Source organism: Nelumbo lutea, chromosome 1 (genome assembly GCF_056320005.1).
Source record: "Nelumbo lutea isolate HS-2025 chromosome 1, American lotus-T2T, whole genome shotgun sequence".
Taxonomy (NCBI): Eukaryota; Viridiplantae; Streptophyta; class Magnoliopsida; order Proteales; family Nelumbonaceae; genus Nelumbo; species Nelumbo lutea.
The window spans coordinates 105,065,717-105,086,007 of record NC_142684.1 but is presented as its reverse complement, the minus strand read 5'-3'; positions in this window follow the sequence as shown (position 1 = coordinate 105,086,007).

Below are 20,291 nucleotides of genomic sequence, written 5' to 3'. Positions count from 1 at the left end.
AAGCACACCATGCGGGAAAGAAAGTATAGCTCACCCGGGCAAAAAGTATGACAACACCTAGAGAATGCAACATTGCAACTAGTAAAATGGTCTTACTCCCAGAACAACATAGTTAGACTTGCGAAACTCTCCTGGCACTCGAGATCCTTAAAGCACCATGACCCAAAAACTTTCACGCCCCCGCCCTCAAATCCTACCGGGGGAAGATAGACCCCATAGAACATGCAAATAGATTTCAAGCCCTTATGCTCCTCCATGGAGCAAATGATGCCAATATGTGCATTGCGTTTCCCACCACGTTGAAGGAAGAAGCATGGCTCTAGTACTCAGGGTTGGCCCCGGGGTATATCAAGAATTGGGACCAGTTCACCAAACTTTTTATCAATCAGTTTGTCACCAACAAGCGACATTCGAAATTGGCCACATGTCTATTCAACATTCTGCAGATGCCCAATGATACACTCAGGGACTACATTCAATGATTCAACATGGAACGATTGTATATTTCGGACCTGGATTCCTCTATGCAGCTCATTATAGCCAAGAAGGGAGTTAAACACTGAGAATTGAAGTGGGAAATTGAATTGCGTCCCCCCGGCTACCATGGAGAAATTCTTTGAAGTAGCCAATGATTTCATCAGAGTAGAGGAAGCAGTAGGCACAAAATCCAAGACAACCAAAAGGAAACGAACTGACAAAGAAGCAAGCACGAGCAGAACCGAGCGAAGAAGTAGGTCACCCAGAAAGAGCATATCCCCAAGGAGAAGGCGTAGCAGCTTGCGATGCCAAAAAAGTAGGTCATCGGTTAGAAGGACAGGGCAATGAGTAGCAACACCACCGGCATACACAAGGGTGTTTACCCCGTTGAACACCAGGAAGGAGATGCTAATGCAAATTCAATCCAATGATTACGTAAAATGGCCTCCCAAGATGAGGGGAGACCCCAACACCTGGAACCCAAATAGATATTGCCATTTCCACAAGGATTTCATACATGACACTGAGCACTGCTGGAATTTAAAGAACGAAATAGAAGACCTCATCAAACGAGGTTACCTAAGACACTTCATCAAGGATGAACGACAACCCGAAGTAGAAACCAACAAGGAGGCACCTCAGAACATCAGGCAGTAGGATTAGACTATGCAGGGTAAGCAAACACAAGAAAGGCAGGTCCGAAGGATCATTAACGTAATTATTGGGGGCTCAATAATAGTAGGCTGTACCACATCAGCCAGGAAGAACGCAGTGCGAGAATTGAAGCAAGAGGACAGCTAGCCATGTAAGTGCCCCCGAAAGGAGGAAGTCATTTATTTTACAGAAGATAATATGCACAGCGTTCAGTATCCCCATGATGACGCCCTAGTGGTGAAACTACTCATCAATGATTTCAAGGTGAAGAGGATCCTGGTGGACTCAGGCAGCTCAACAAATGTTTTGTTCATAGAAGCTTTTAATAGGATGGAACTCAACAAATGCAACCTACAGCCTGCCGACGTACCCTTACTAGGGTTCAGTGGCGAGGTGGTTCACCCGATTGGCAGAATCAGACTGTCAATTGAGGTGGGCTCGCCACCCCACATGGTACGTTTTAAACACAATTTTCTGGTAGTGGCTGCCGCATCGCCATACAACGCAATCCTAGGACGACCAATATTGCATCCACTGTGAGCTATGGTCTCAACATACTACCCCACACTAAAATTTCCAACAGATACAGGGGTAGGAGTGTTACGAGGTGACCAACTGTAATCCTAGAAATATTTTGTGGCTTCATTAAAAGCCAAAGGCAAAATGATAGTTGATATAGACTTAGAGCCACCACTAGAGAAGGCGAAAGAAAGAGCTTGCCTAATCGAGGAAATGGTTGTGGTACAGGTCTCCAAAGGCAAGCCTAAGAAAGTACTCCAGATAGGATCCCACCTGAAGGAACCATTGCGATCTAAATTGTCAGACCAGTCTAGCAGAGGAAAAGAAACCTTGCCCTAGAAAGGTGGAACATAGAAAACGAGGAGGTGGGGAAGCTGTTAGCAGCGGACTTCATTGAGGAAGTTTAGTACCCGAGTTGGGTGGCCAACCCGGTCTTAGTAAAGAAAGAAAATGACAAATGGCAAATGTGCATAATCTTTACAGACCTAAACCGAGCCTGCCCAAAAGATAGCTTCCTCCTACCCAATATAGATCATATGCTATACGGACCTTGTGAGACAAAGCTAGAATACGCGCTCCGGTTTCAATTCCGAGCATTGAATAACAAGGCTGAATATGAGGCCCTACTAGATGGCTTAGCACTGGCAAAAGAAGTGGGAGCTAGACACATAGTCATATGTAGCGATTCACAACTCAACGTAAATAAGGTAAATGGGGACTATGAAGCACGAGAACCTTCTATGGCAGCATACATCGCCAATGTAAGAAAGCTCCTCCCCGGTTTTGACTCTTGGTATCTTCAACAAATTCTGAGATCGAAGAAAACAGAGGCTAATTCCCTTTCTAAACTTATGAGCATGATTGACAAAATGAACTATCTACATAGAAGAATTACCTCACCCTTTGATAGAAAGGGTAGGTGATGAAATCACCAGCATCGCAGACGCAAAGCCGAGCTAGATTGACCCAATCTACAACTACCTAAAACACGGAATACTACCAACAGAGAGGAATGTAGCTCGACGAATAGAGCGATAGGCAGCCTACTGCGTGATAGTAGGTGAGCTGCTCTATAGGAGATCCTTTACTTTATCCTACTTTCGATGCCTAAGGCGAGCTGAAGCGATCCAAGTTCTACACGAGATCCATGAGGGCCTTTGCGGATGACACCTAGGGAGCAGGGCCCTCACCTAGAAAGCCTTACGACAAGGATAGTACTGGCCCACCATGAAAGCAGACGCAACCAATCTGGTCCAATAGTGTGATAAATGTCAACGACACGCGAACATCCTACATCAACCCACTGCTGACCTAAGATACTTGGCTAGCTCGTGGCCATTCGCGCATTGGGGCATAGATTTGCTAGGACTCTTTCCACGCAGAAGAAGTTTTTGGTAATAGTTGTGGATTACTTCACCAAATGGGTGGAAGCAGAACCTTTAGTAACAATAACAGCTTGCAGCATTCAAAATTTTTTCTGGCAGAGTATAGTGTGTAGATTTGACTTACCAAGAGTACTAGTCTCTAACAATGGAAAATAGTTTGAAGACATTAAGTTTCAAGATTGGTGCGGCCAAATGGGAATAAGGCAGAAGTTCACATCGGTACCACACCCCCAAGCCAAGGGGCAAGCTGAAGTCAGCAATAGAGCAATATTACGAGGACTCAAGGCTCGACTGTCTCGAGCTAAAGGATTGTGGGTGGACGAGCTACCCAGCGTGCTATGGGCCTACAGGACCACTGACAAAAACAACAACCGGTGAAACGCCGTTCGATCTAACTTATATAACTGAAGCTGTGATACAAACATAAATAGAAATTCCAACCTTGCGATCTAAGGTATACACTAAAAAATCAAACGAAGAAAAGCTGCGAGCTAACCTCGACCTATTAGAAGAAACCAGAGAACTCATTCACATTCGGATTGCAGCATACCAATAGCGTGTTGCACGATACTATAATGCTAAAATCAAAAAATGTAACTTCAGAGTTGGCAACCTAGTACTTAGGAAAATCATGATGCCTGATCCTGGAGTAGGGAAGCTCGGTTTGATCTAGGAAGGTCCCTATAGAGCCTCTAAAATTTTCGGTGGGAATGCATACGAACTTGAGACACTTGAAGGCAAAATGGTTCCCTGGGCTTGGAACATAGACAACCTATGCCGGTATTATGCCAAAAATGGGGATTAGAACAACTCGCTAGCACCAGAAATAAGTTCGCCCAACAATCGGCAATAGACAAACCTGAAACAACACAGCACAGTTAAGTCACACGGAACAAACAAGCATGGAACATTGAAAGAAACAATGCAATAAGTGGCTAGACATCCGACCCACCTATCCGACTTAGGCCCCCCTGCACAAGCATTAGCTTGGCCAAAAAAATCCTCAATTCTAACATGTTCTCGAATGAGCTGCTGAATAGCGGCCTGCAACTTGTCATCTTTGCACTCAGGAACCTTTTAAGGACTGTTGTACCAGGCAGTACCACAACGCCAACCAGTTGCCTTCTCAAGAAAAAAGAATCGCTGCCTCCAAATCCTAACCTTGTTCGGGATGTTAAAAATTTTTCTCCCACTACGGAAGGTAAGATAGAAACAGAAGGGACCCGAAACCCACTTCATGTGCACCAAAGCCGAGAATGCCTTGATGCTCAAAGGAAAGCCACAATGATGGAACAATCTGATCAACCCAATCAATATCCTAACCCCATTAGGACGAGTTGGCCAAAAGACACCTGATAACGCCTCAGGACTACAACAATAAAAAGATGAAGGGGAAAGTGAAGACCAACCGCTAAGGACTCCTTGTAGACACATAGTCCCTCACGGCCATGCTCCCAAGGATAGCTACTAGGACCAGGCGCGATCCGCTGGTACTCGTCTGGGACCTCATACCTATGACACAACTCTACTATCTCTTGCCTTGACAACTGGGTCCCTTGAAATGAACCCGTCGTAGCCTCAACCTCTTCCCTTTTGCCTACTAAAGCCCCACCATAGAAGACCTCGAAAAGCTCTTCATCGAAGGAGCTAGACTCCTCCCCTGACCCACTACAATGAACTCTATTCTTAGTAGAACTGCGAGACATGTCAAGAATGAAGTACTCACTAAAAAAATGCTAGGAGGGACTCAAAACAATAGCCGACAAACTTGGCAAAGAAAGAAAATACAGCTCGTCCATGGAGAACAGAGCTCGTCTTAGCAGTTCAACCACAAAAAACTCAAAACTCTCGCCACACATCTATCCTCAGAAAAGTCCAAAGAACATTGACAAAGTGGGTGCATCGAGGACCCCCATATTTAAAGCTCGCAGGAAGGAAGTCAACAGAACAAATTTGGAAGCGATGTGATAAGAGCACGTTTCTCATGACCGAGCGGCACCTGTGCCTGATAGGCTGTTGATAGTTGCAGGCAAGCCTGCGCGTCGAACTTGTTAGCTCACTAATTGGCATGCAATTTTGAAATTAGAAAAGCCTACCGTTTCGCGCTAGCAGACTTCATCAACTGCATTGAGCCGAATAAGCTGAACCGATTGCACTAAATCGATAACAACAAGCTGAACCAGACCAATTGAAAAGGCAAACCGAACCTAAGAACAAAGTTAAACCAAAAATGCCCTAGAAACTTCTACTCTCTTCGCCTACTAGGTAGTGACTCAAGAGTGGGGGGCAATTGATGAAGGGCATTTTGGTTAACCCACTTGACGATGGACACGTGGACGCTGTCAGCGACACAACGTCCAACTCAGCAAAATAGCTCACCAGTTCAGCACATGGAAGCTTATAATAGGAGTGTGGCTGAGCTGAGGCCAGCTTGGCCCACCGACAATGACAGCTCACCCGAAACCGTACCGCACGCCATGTCTGATCTAGCACTGTTACCGAAAACATAGGAACAGCTCGCCAAACCATGCACCACGAGATCTGCGGGCGACTTGTAACCGCCGCGCTAATTTAGCAACTAACGACCCAACATTCTCTCAAACTGCGGAAATAGCTCCGTAGAAAGCTCAAAGACGTTGGTCAATGACACCTGAACACCTAGTAACTATAAAAAGAACCCATGAACACTCTGAAAGGTATGCACACTAGAGCTCTTGAACTCTCTTAAAGATTCTCATCAAATCCCCCCTCTGACTCAAGCATCGGAGTGTTTTTCTGGATAAAATATACCTAGGCACTTTAACCTATCTCTCTTCACATAATCTCTTAGCTCGAACTTCCAATTTGGCATCACAGCTCGCCATTATCAAATCTAGACTCAATTCAAACCATCTCATTAGACACGAGAGAGTGAATGAATTATGCATCATCACCAAACATCATCTAGATTTGTATACATCCTGTGCCAAGCCAACAAAGCAGCTCACGTCTTAGTCCAGCATGCTTGTCATCAGCATTTCTTATTGTACGACAATTCCGTTATTAGCTTCTCCTAATATGATGTATGCCACCCTCCTTGAATGGTATATATATATATTTTCAAATAAGACTAAGGTCTCCGTTTAGTGCAAATAAAAATGTGCATGTTGCATGAAAATGTAAAGCTGGTTTAGTTTTTCATACATAAATTTTGTATTCTTGTCAAACCATTTTGGTTGTAGTGGGTACAAAAATGAATTGGAAGATGGGGATCCACCTTTTTTATATTGATTCACTTTGAGTGCAAAGTTTGCATTCATAATTTTGCATGCAAAACTGTCTTGGAATTCGTGAAAATTGCCATTACACAAATGTATGCTCTCATATGTATCAATCCAACATTTACACTTTCCCCGAACTCTAAGGGGCGTTAGATGCTCTTGCACATAAGAAAGGAAAATATGTGCAAGGGCTAGGTGTTCGTTTAGTCACTTTGGTTTGCTTCCGTTAGAAAATGGAACCTCACTGACATTCTGGTTAGACCATTTTTATGAATTGAACTGAACCATTTTAGGCATGAAAACTGGATTCAAAATTATTTGAATCTTCTCCTTACTGCCGTATTTTAATGCACTTGTTTGGGTAATTACAAAGACCCCCTGTATTATGGGGTTGTGGTTTTGTGACAAATTATAAAAATATCCCACTAAATTTTTTCTATTTTATTTTATTTTGCCCTTTTTCTCTTAAAACCTATTTACCTATTGTTTTGTTTTCCTTAAAGAGGGAATGGGGATAGCATTCTGAAGCGATGTTTAGAATTTTTGTTGCTCTTTTCGCCGGTTGGAAACGAAACCATTGGCTACTGTTTCCGATTTCCCCTCTCTCGGCAAAGCTTGCTATCGTTTCTGATGACTGGTTTCAGCCGGAAGTTGCAGAGCACCGTGAGAGACGTTTGGAATTTTTGCTGCTCTCTTCGCCGGTTGGAAACGAAACCATTAGCTACCGTTTCCGATTTTCCCTCTCTCGGCAAAGCTTGCTACCGTTTCCGATGACTGGTTTCAGCCGGAAGTTGCAGCAGCATCGTGAGAGACGTTTGGAATTTTTGCTGCTCTCTTTGCCGGTTGGAAACGAAACCATTGGCCACTGTTTCCGATTTCCCCTCTCGGCAAAGCTTGCTACCGTTTGCGATGACTGGTTTCAGCCGGAAATTGTAGTACCACCGTGAGAGACGTTTGGAATTTTTGCTGCTCTTTTCGCCGGTTGGAAACGAAACCATTGGCTACCGTTTCCGATTGCCCTCTCTCGGCAAAGCTTGCTACCGTTTCCGATGACTGGTTTCAGCTGGAAGTTGCAGCAGCACCGTGAGAGACGTTTGGAATTTTTGCTGCTCTCTTTGCCGGTTGGAAATGAAAACATTGGCTACCGTTTCCAATTTCCCCTCTCTCGGCAAAGCTTACTACCGTTTTCGATGACTGGTTTCAGCCGGAAGTTGCAGCAGCACTGTCTCCGCTTCATCTCAATCCACCTCTTTACCTTTGCCGATGACTGCCTACCAACTGGTTTGGCTGGGCCGATTCCACCAGCGACACATGATGCCACCCATGATTGCCTGTCAATTGGTTTCGGCCAAGTCGGTTCCACCAGCGACACATGTGCCATTGATTCTAGGGGGTTTGGGCACATGATGCGTCCAATGCAACCAGAGAAGATGAACAATGTTTTTCTTATTACAAGGGCAATATAGGAATTAAAAAATATTATAACGGCAGATTTCAACAAAAAGTTAACGGAAGGGGTTTTTGTCTCACGGGCATAATACAGGGGGTCTTTGTCAAAAACCCCTTAATACGGGGGGTCTTTGTAATATTACTACAAATATAGATTAATTATATTAATTATATTTTATTGGGCAACCTAAAATGTAAGAAATTGACTAACTATACCCCGTGGCTAACCTTCCATCGTCTTCCAGTCCGACCCCTCTCTCTCCTTCCCTATTTTCCCCTTTTCCTTCTATCAATGTTTGATGTTTCAGATCTTTCTCAAGAATCTCATGCAATCCAACTACAAAAGATGGGTGATTGGATGAAATCCCAGTCGAGATCGATTTCACACGGATCAAACGAAGTGAAAGGCTCAGGAATTCCATGAATCGAGGAGGGGCCTTCAACAAAGATATCCGGATGAGAGATCAAGACGTGATTGATTTCGACCTTCCTTTCTTGTCCATCAATCTTCGTGATGGCCGAGTTCTTTCCAGGAAGAAGGGTCGGAATGCAGATGCCTTGAGGTTTCTTAGAATGGTCTTCGAGGGAAAGCTTCAACAGTGACGTGTGATAATGGAGAAGATCTTTCATCAGCCATGAGGAAGAGAGACGTTGAAGATATCGTGATCTTGGATGGCGAAGATGGTGGATTCTGAAGATGGGAGAAATTCTTCAGGAGAAGCCGTCACTGTTGAGTTAGAAGCTAACTCTCGGGTCTCACCGGAGAAGAAAGTAAGGAAGACGAGGGTTTCTAGCACCGGTTCCGTCCAGCTGCTTGGGTAGAATGGTTTCTAGCACCGATTCAATCCAGCTGATTTGGAAGAATGTTTCTAGCACCGATTCCGCCCAGCGTCCTCCGACTCTGCTCCGCTTCTAGTCGCATTACCTGTCTTGTTGTCAAACCCTTAAAATTTTAAGATGATGAGTTCCGGAGATGGATTTGACACCGTCCGGTTCTCACCGAGCCCAACACCGACTGTAAACCCCAACTCAGCAACCATTCCGTCTCTGTTTCCAGATACAGGCATTGCCGTTCCTTTTAAAACAGTAATCCAGCAGTCCCTCTCCCTACCGTTGAAACCGACTCTACTACAATACGCCCATTGCCCACATCTGGTCATGGAAAACAACTAACCCAAGTTCATTTTTATCTTTCTTTCTTTCTTTAACCAAATTCTCTCTCACTTGCTCACGTGGAGCCATTTAACTAGGAAAGAATGAAGTAGTAGTCAAATCTGTGCGGGAGCAAAAGTAAAACAGAACCAACAGAACACCTTGGCTACCGGCAGTGGCGCCCGACAATGCTCTTCTTCTCCTTTACACCCACCACTCGATTCGTTGTCTTCGTTGCTCGAACTCGCTTTGTCTCGACTGAGAACCTGAAGCTGTCGCAGAGCAGTCCATCTTCTACTCGGATGATGTTCTTTTTAATCCATCGTTAACGGACACTAACGATAAGAAAGATTTAGTGGATTATCAGAAATAGTAAGCATACAGTAGGGTATAGTTAATCAATTTCGTTTAATAAATTTGTCCTTATTTACTTAAAACAGATAATTAAAGTGTATTCTTCAAAGAGAAGATGAATTATGGAAATATGACTTGAACTATTAATTGAGTTGTATAGGTATGTGATTTTATTCATTACATTGGAATTCACAACTAAACTTGCCTTTGTTCTTAAGTTTCTAACCACTACATCAACCCCATACATCCCATATATTGGTTTGCTTGAGGATTCTATAATATGTTAAATCTATACTATGAATAACCTCAAGAATATTTCTGGAATTTTGTGATGACAAAATTTACTCCTCTATATTTAAATATATTGATAAAAAATAGGGTAAATAGGGTAATTAGTTATTGATATTAAATGAGTTGAAAATAGTTAATTTTAAGATATTCAATGCATTCAATTATCTCTCCTTAAATCCAACATTTAAGGTATTAATTTGCATTCACCTTCATTCAATCATATATTTAAGGCTTCTTTTTTTTTTTTTCTTCTCATCATTAAATTCTATAATTAAATACATATATAATAAATTAATAATTCCAATAACATAAAAACTTATACTTTTAAAATATACTTGAAAAAAAATAGTGTTTTCATCTAGGTGGTAGTATAAAATTAAACCATTTGGGTCAAAATGGGTCAATCCATGTTACCACAATTAAGTAATAAAATTCAAAATTATATAAAATGCAAAAATATAGAAATTAATAAAAATGAGAGCGTTTGTAACATCATATATTTGACATATTAAACAATAATAAGTATGACAAACAATGTTTTAAAAATCGACCTAGAGGCCGACCCGCTTTTGCTTTTGGATCACAGGTCACCATTTCAACTGTCAAGGTCAAGCGAGTCTAACCGCTCTACATCAACACTGTGTGTGTGTGTGTAAAAATACATATTTTATCAATAAATAATATAATTATGTTTTACATATATCATAGTTATGTTTTACATATATTACATATAATATATGTATTATGTTGCATTTATTCATGTTTTTTTAATTCTATTTTAAATTTTTTATTTATAAAAAATATTAAAAATTATAATTTGGGGCCAAAAGGGTTTTTTTTTTCCGCAAAAAATAGCAAGGCAAAGCATATAATGCCCTTGGGACGTATAGATCTTGAAAAATTACTCAAAATAATAATAATAAAAAGATAACCTCAATCGGACATCGGAGTGCAAAGTTATGGCTTCCAAAAATTTGCACATAATTAAGTGCACAACTTGCAACTTGATTATTGGGTCAAATGAATCAGTGGTTGAACCACCCAAATTAGACGTTTTTTAACCACAAGGGGGAGTTTCAACAAAACCAAACTTAGAATCAAGGCCAAGTGATGGTTTGAACTGTTCAATCGGCCAGGTCAACAACAAGTTGAAAACATTGATGATAAATAAGAAATGTTTTTATTAATGATGAAAATGAAATGTAAAATTCAAAACCAATTGGAAGTAAAACTATTTTCCTATTATCTCTCATCAAATCTCATATCTAAGGTATATTCTTTTATTAAATCTTATATTTAATATATATTTTTCTCATCATTAAATTGTACTAATTAAATCTATAACATTAATTTTAATAATATAAAAATAAATATTTTGAAAAATAATTTGAAAACAAAACCATTTTTTCTCTCTCAGTGGTGGGTAAGAAATTCAACCATTTAGGGTCAAATCCGTTAATAAATAGTGCCATAATTAAATAATAAAAAATTAAAATAAATAAAGTATATAATACAAAAAATAAAAAGAAATGGGCATGTCATTAATATTGTATATTCATTATACTGAACAAAAATAAGTATGAAATGTAAGAAGTATTCTTGTAAATGATGAAAATGGAATGCAAAAATTAAAATCAACCTAAAAATGAAATGATGTCATAGTCAAATAATAAAATTTTTAAAAATATAAAATACAAAGTCACAAAAATAAATATTATACACAAGATATAATGTTATATATTTATAAAAAAATAAAATATTGGATACATATATAATATTATACATTCATTATATTGAACAAAAATAAATATTATACATAAGATATAATTTTGTCAATAATGGAAACGTAATACAAAATTTAGTGTCAACCTAGAAATCAAATTATTTTTCTTTTTGGGTCATGGGTTAGTGGTTTAGGTCAAATGGATTAATCGATCATATAATAGTGAAATAATAAAGAAGTACAAATAATCAAAAGAATATATAAAAAATATATATATTAATTATGTCAAACAAAAATTAAGTGTGATAAGTAAAAATTATGTATAAAATGTAGATGAAATATATAATTTAAAATTGATCCAAAAGCAAAGCTATTTTCTTATTTAAATGGTGGGTCAATGATCCAACTTTTCAAAGAAATTCATGATGTAATAATTGAATAATAAATATTTAAAAAAATATAGAACACAAAAGATAAAAAAGTATAGAGTTTTGTCAAAGACATTTTGGAACATTCCTAATGTTATATAATCATCATATTAAATAAAAATAATTCTTAAAATAAAAATAACTTTTATTTAAGACATAAATGGAATACAAAATTTGGTAGTAGTAGTAGTAGTAGTAGTAGTAGTAGTAGTAGTAGTAGTTGTAGTAGTTGTAGTAGTAGTAGTAATAATAATAATAATAATAATAATAATAATAATAATTGTTATTGTAATTTAAATTTTCTACTGTTGCACATTTAGTACAAGTATTTAAGTTTATTTTTAACAATATTGTTAGTTTTATTAATTTTCAATTTCTATCATAACTATGATATATCTAAAATTCAAGTAATTAATATGAAAAAAAAAAATCATACGTGCAACACATGTACTTAATTACTAGTAAGAGATAAGTAAGTCAAAATATTTCATGACCTTATTGGCCAAATCAGGAAAAAAGAAGTTACCTTATTTTTATGTTCTTAATTGAATTAAGTTAAATTCCAATGGGTGTGAATTGATGTGGATACAATTATTTGATCAATCCCTTCTTTATTTGAAAAAGTAATTCAAAATTGTATATTTCAAAAATCTTTATGGATATATGAACAAATTATAAAATTTCCAGTTATTGATATTGGTAATGTACCCAAAGCAATTTTAACTCAATTCATGACGATTATAAGTAGAAAGTTTATATTCTTTGGTCATTGATAAACAACTCATTGGACAATACTCGATACAACTATCATAAAATATCAATGTTTAGAAAATCGGACCGGCTTGGTTGGTTGAACTGTGACCCAAGGCTCTGGCCGATTCGATCATACCCCAATAATCAGACTTGATCAAAACCCATTGAAAACCAGCTGATTAGCCGGTTGAACAGGTCTCGATTTCATGAAACCACCCGGGTCTAGTGAAATTTTAAAATGTTATTAACAAGATTTGAACCCATAACCTTTTATTTTCATAAATTACTTAATTACCACTAATCCACCTCTTTACTTATTTTAATTAATAACCCTAGCGACTTGTTTTAAAATTTAAGAAGTTTATCATCCATCCACTATATTTAAGTATATTAAAAACTGTAAAATATATTATATATAGTATTTATATGACTCATAGTATATATATATGTATATGCCATGTCATCACGGTTCAATTCCAATCAAACCTCCGACCCATGAAACTCTCCTTTCTCCGGTTCTATGCCCGGTCCGATTTTTTGAACATTGCAAAATATACAAATCCAAAATCAAGACTAGTGGATTTAGATAAAAACATGTATATCGAAAAGTAATCTCTCACATTTTGCAACGGAAGAAATTATAAAAACATGTATATGAAAAAGTAATCTCTCACATTTTGCAACGGAAGAAATTATAAAAACAACAAATCCAGATATATTTCCACCATATTTGATGCCTTAACCTTATCAACCATACTTGAACTGATAGATAATTATAATTGGTGGCAGCATCATTGCTCCAATCACTACACTACAGAACCTTACATGAAATAGCTTAACCCTTGAATAAAATACCTATTGTATGAATCGATATTTCTACCACTATGAATATGGACAAAGAAAAGAAAGGAAGAAAAAAATCTTATTTCATTTTTGCCTATTGTAATTGCATTCCATTTCTTCCATTCATATCCTATTTTCTTGGAAAATGGGCTCTAAAAAAATAGAAAATTACTTCGTTCCTGATGTCATTTCTTTAATTATAGGATCATGGGGAAGTACTTCTTGATTATTTATTTCTACCAACTTAAAGGACTCATGAGGATTCCTTTTATCTTTTAGGGTAAAATAGAAAAACCTTTCTTGAAGTTTCTGGCAATCATAAAAACTTTAATAAAAATTGTTTTCTTTTATTTCTGAAAAATTCAACAAATACCTCCCTCCCTTGTGTCAATGATTAAGACAGGAAACGTTACAAAGATAATTATTTTTTTGAAAATATTTATTTTACCCTTCTATGAATTAATGTGTGGGTACAATAACGTTACGTATTTCCATTAAAACCCATCCGTGAATTCATTAAATTCTCATGGGTTATCCATGGAAGTTTGGTTAAATTTAATTTGATTGACTGTGGAGTCGGGAATTTGGTTGAGTAGGGGAAGACTAGTAGCCAATGCTTCCCAACTTCAGCTCCTGACAAACTGAACTCGTAGAGTAGTAGATTATGTACAGGTACTATCCCCTATTTTCTTACTCCCTCATCCATTCAAACAAATTGAACTGTTTTTTCCCGGGTGGGCGGGGAGGATTGTTTTGTGCCAGGAGACTGGAACCGGAAGTGAAGGACATTTGATTACAGAGAAGAAGTAAATTATCCAAGAAAAGAAGAAAATACGAAGACAACAACCACGTGGTCCTCCCTCCCGGTTACGCTATTGCCGGGGATAGCTCTCTTCCCGCGATGGAAGCATTTTCTGGCGTGCCTTCGGCGACAAACACTACCTCCTCCGTCGACCATTCCCATTGCTTCCCCGTCCCTCTCGGCCTCTCTTTACAAGATTGACAGCTGGGCTGCCCCTTACTTCTCCGTCAACTCTTCCGGGAACATATCGGTTAGCCCGCACGGTGCCGAGACTTTACCTCACCAAGAGATTAACCTAATGAAGGTCGTGAAGAAGGTTTCCGAACTGAAATTCTCCGGAGAATTAGGTTTACAATTTTCTCTTATTGTACGCTTTCCTGATGTTTTGAAGAACAGCCTCGAATCTTTGCAAGCAGCTTTTGATTCCGCGATACTTTCTCAAGACTATGATTCGTATTATCAAGGCGTTTACCCAGTGAAATGCAACCGGGATCGTTTCGTGGGGGAAGGCATCGTTGAGTTCGGATCGCCCTTCCGGTTCGGCCTCGAAACTGGATCGAAACCCGAGCTCCTCCTTCCGATGACCTGTCTATGCAAAAGTAATCCCGAAGATTTTCTTGTCTGCAGCGGTTACAAAGACGTGGAATACATCTCGCTTTCTTTGATTGCGAGGAATTCCATCTGAACACAATTATAGTGATCGAGCAAGAGGAATAACTTGACTTGGTAATTGACATCAGCTTGAACTTGGTGTGCGTCCGATGATCGGTGTTCGAGCGGATTATGGAGTGCACCGCCATTCTGCCGTTGTGCATCCTGAGGAAGGAAGAAGATGAGTGGTGTTTTGGGTTAATGGGTTGCTGAGATAGGGCTATTTTAGTAAAAATAGATGTACATTAATTCATAAAAGGGTAGAATGGGTATTTTGAAAAAAATAGCATCTCTTTAAAAGGGAGGCATTTGTTGAATTTTTCAAAAATAGAAGAAAGATTTTTGCTAAAGTAAAATTATAGGAGAGGTTTTTAGGGAAGGTTTTTGTATTTTATCCATCTTTTACCTAAAAATATCTTTTGGATAAAATTTTTCAAAAATAGAAGGAAGGTTTTTCCTAAAATAAAATTATAGGAGAGGTTTTTATGATTGTCAGAAAATTTAGAGGAAATTTTCATATTTTACCCTATCTTTTATCCAAATATCTTTTGGATAAATTAGGTTATCTTCATTACTAATCCTTTGTGTACCTTCGTGTTTTTAACCACACACTCATTTTGCTCCCGCTACTAATCAAGAATCTTAGGGTAAACAATTGTTACTATTTTTTGTTTACTTCTACTCAACTCTTGTACATAGGATTAAGACTCAATTCTTTTTAATAGGAATTTATTAATTGTTTTGTTTCACTCATGTAACTATTTGGTTTATTTCATTGACCCAAATGATGAATAAACAAATCACGACATCTATTCAATACAATCAACTCTTTTCTAATCTACAAAGAAAAAAAAAAAAAAAAAAAGATAAAAGTTCATATTCCAATGAATCACACATAGAGATATTGATAACACATGAAGTTAATGGTATTTCATAACTAATTGATTGAGCAAAAACTCATAGACCACTTGAAAATGAATTTTTGTTATTAATAATCCACATCCTCCTCATGACATAAGAAGTCCAATAGGAACAATACTTAAAATGGCAATCCATAAAAATAAAGCATTTATATAAGATCGACTAGAACAAAGTGACAATCAAAAGGAATTACTAATAATTTGATAGAATCGATATGACTGCCAAAGATGGTCCAATACTAAATCAATAAGTATCTTCTCTAGATGGTAGAAAATTACTAATACCCCGATTGTGATTTATGATATAAGAATCAAAATAGGGACAAACAACCATATGAGCTCACAAACTTCTTTTAAGGATTTCAATTTGGAGAAATAATTCATAACTTGTGCTTTTTCAATATCAATTATCAATTCAATGATCAATCTCTCTTATAATGATATCTATACTACCTAGTATTGCTATAATGTTAGCCAATTTCATTCTTTTAACTGATTGAGAAAAAAATTGTAAATTATTAAAACTTAATGAATAAATTTTCCATCTCCAAGGAAAAACAGTCTAATTTCTTATCAGATAAAAACAGTCTCATAATGATTGACTTTATGAAGATCCCTTTGGATTCAGATATCTTGTAGCAATTGATGCTAATTAACCCCAATTTATTGCTTCCTCTCCATCAATAATGCCAACTCCTTCGACACGTTTAAACAAAATGAGATTCCATATAATAATCTTTTGATATTCAACAACCATAATTATAAAATATTTGCAGAAATCCCAACATCTATCCATATATCTACCATAAATTAGATTAACAACAACTCCAATATGGAAATAATTATGCATCATCCGCATGCCTATGGAAGCTTAGGAAAAAATCATATATTAATTCTCTCTATGAAAATATAGAAAAATAGAGTCCGTGCACCGATATCCACCATAGAAGGGCCAAGCCATAATAAATTAGAAGCTATACGACTCAACTCCAATATAATAACTCTGATATAGCTAGCCCTTTAAGGAACTTGAACATTTCCCAATTGTATAACTGAATTTAGGTTTAGGTCAATAACATCTTCACCATCTAGAGTAGCGATGATTCGAAGAACACCATGTATTGATGGGTGGTGAGGGCCCATATAAGGTCTTTTCTTGTAACCGGTACAAACATATATATGTTTTTTCTGTGGTTCATTATTCCATGAATCTTGAAAATAAAATGAAGTTCATTAAAATTCAAGATTAATGAATCAAATAATTGAAAATGAATTTTGGCTTTGGAATATCCAATTAACTAATTAATTCTTTATAATGTACAATAATTTTGTTGGCATTCTAAAATTTTTCGTAAACCTCTTTGAGATAAATAGTCTTTTTTTGTGCAATTCCAAATTTGAAGTAAATCCCCATTTTTTTTTGTGAAATTTAATTCTTAAAATTTAATTGACCCCTTGTTTTGTTTTTCTTTTTTTTTTTTTCTTTTTGTGAAATAACTGAGATGAATGATTTTTTTACTATAAAAATAATTCTTCACCCCTTTCTTTTCTATGGATTTGAATTTTACCCTTGTTTTTGTTTTCTTCTTTTTCTTTTTGTGAAATAACTAAGATGAATGCTTTTTTACCATAAAAAAAAATTCTTCACCCCTTTCATTTTTATGGATTTTAATTTTACCGATCAATAATAATAATATAATAATAATAATAATGCTAGTTATTTTAATCTGGTATAAAAAATAATTTGAATTTATTCATGTAAAACTTTTTTTTATCAAATTAATCAATAATCAACCTAATTTTTCAATTGAGTATGGATACAGATACAAAAAGGATAATGCATTTTTACACTCACAAAATATAAAGAATATTTTGTCAATTCATTCATAGATCTAACTAATATGTCATAATAATAATAATAATAATAATAATAATAATAATAATAATAATAATGCTAGTTATTTTAATCTGGTATAAAAAATAATTTGAATTTATTCATGTAAAACTTTTTTTTATCAAACTAATCAATAGTCAACCTAATTTTTCAATTGAGTATGGATACAGATACAAAAAGGATAATGCATTTTTACACTCACAAAATATAAAGAATATTTTGTCAATTCATTCATAGATCTAACTAATATGTCATTGAGTTAGTATCTTGTATTAGAATGTAATACAATACATGTATGGATTTGTTTATTTTCATATATGATCTATGGTAGAGATATATACGAATTGAAATATACTACCAATTACATTTTAATTATGACTACATACGTATCCTTAACATATTAACGACTACCATTATTGGTATCAAACTAATAACAATTCATACAAGCTGAATCGTCTAATTGATAATTAGAATAAGAAAGAACTTTAAGTTAATATTAATGAAATTATTTGTACATGAAGATGCTTTTTGTAAGTCAAAAATTGACCACAATTCTTTATGTTGTTTCTATTATAAAATATTATATTTTTATCTGTAACATTTCTAATTTCCAAATGAAAACAAATTGGAATTCTCAATTTTCTACCACGTCTAGGTGATAAAATATTTTCAATAACAAGCAATTTGTACCATTTTTTTTGCTTCCATTCCCAACCATCTATTCATGTCCTGCAATGGTCATTAAAATCATTTTTATCAACGTACCTTTCTTCTCAGCATCTTTCATTAGTTTGGTATTTATTCTTATGGACCAAAGAAATACCTATGGTTTCATTCATAATAACATAATAAATTATCCATCCCATTTTATAGACAAATGAACAAGTTGATAATAAATGTTCTCCCTTTTTATCAATTCAGTATTTTGAATCACCATTACATCCATACTCATTTCCCTTATTTGAATAGAAGATATAGTAATTTCCTTTGGACTTATCAATCTAAGCAGGAGACAATATATTTTGATACTATTGATCATTGTTTTATTCAAAGGATCATCCCTTTTCAATTGAATAAATAAATGCTTTTTTAAGAAATCTAGTTATATTTCTGTGTTGTTCTTGAATTGCCTTTTCTTTTTATGATTTTTATGTTTTATTCTGTGTAATATTTTTCAAGATTATTTTGATTCAAAATTCTCTTGATTTTGTTCATCTGGTCCAAGATCCCCTTGGCCAAATGGTCTTTTTTCTTATTGATTCCAAATTTCTAATTCTTTTTCTTTTTCATTAGATGATATGCATGATATATAGAAGCCCTTTTTTTGTTTTCTATTGATGTTTTTATTTTCACTAAGGTTTTCATTCACATTCCAATTTTAAAGAAGTAATTTAATTGGTATGATCCATGGTTTAATCTTATAGTAATTCTAAGAAGAACTGACGTTTCAAATTTGGAATGGAACAATTTAGTTTTTTTTTTTTTTTTCATTCATTTCCATCCAATCAAAAAGGTTTTTCTTTTTATTGGATGGATTGTTTTCTTGATGAATAGTGAGGTAAAGAGGCCTTTTTATCAAAAATTTCAATTTTTTGATAATAATTAGTTCCAGTCTTAGTTTTTTTATTAATGTTGGCCCTAGTATCCATATCAGCACTGACCTTAACATCAAACTTTTTTTTTTCTATTTTTAAGACAAAATTGGTGAACTTTCCAACCAAATATTTTCTATCTAGATATTTTTTTCTATCAATAATATAATATTCTCCTAAATAATCACTAATAAGTAAATCCCTCGATACGTCAAATGAATCAGATTTATGTGCATTGTAATTATAGGGAAGCCCTAGGCCTTAATTTACTTGTAATGATGATTCATAAATATATTAGTCCTTATCTTCATAATTAATATATTTATGTAATATAAAATCATATCTATAGTGTTTTTTAAATGTGTCCTTTTGATTCGATAATGAATTTAGTACATAATTGTTTTGTTTTTCGTGTGAACCCAACTTTAAATTGAAAGATATGGGTGATTCTAGTTATGTGCTTGAAATTAAAATAAAAAGAGATAGAAAAATTAAAATCTGAAAAAAAAAAACTCTTTCACAAGAGCATTGCCTATAGAAAATCTTAAGGAAATTTGACATAAAAATTTGTAATTGAGTTGAAACTCCAATTTACAAAGGATTCAAGTAAGTAAAGATATGACTCCCACTAATGATAAAGAAATGAAGTAAATGAATTATAAACCATATGTTCAAGCTATAGGTAGTTTAATGTATGCAATGCTTTGTGCAAAAACCCTTGAATGTTCTTCTTGAGCTCTCTCTGCATTACCTCCTCTCCGACGAATATAACAAACATTGGCGGTGGTGATAGGTGATTTCTAAATTCTAATAGGAACGGTTTGGTTCTTAGGGTTTTGCAAAAATGGGGGCAAACTGGTAAAATTGTTAGTTATCAGACATAAGAGGATCACTCCAACACAAACACTATAGATTTTTAGAGGCTTTGAAAAATAGAAAAGTATTGTGCAACTTTTTAGATTCAAATGTACAAAAAAAAAAAAGCTTTTCAGACATCAGATTTCAGAATTATTAAACGCCACCTTGATGATAACTAAGGTGCTATCAAGACGATAAAAAATAGTGAGATTAGTCTTAAAGGAAAAAAATATCGATTCATTGACAAAACCCATAGTTGTTATAGACTATGAAGGCCACATGTAAG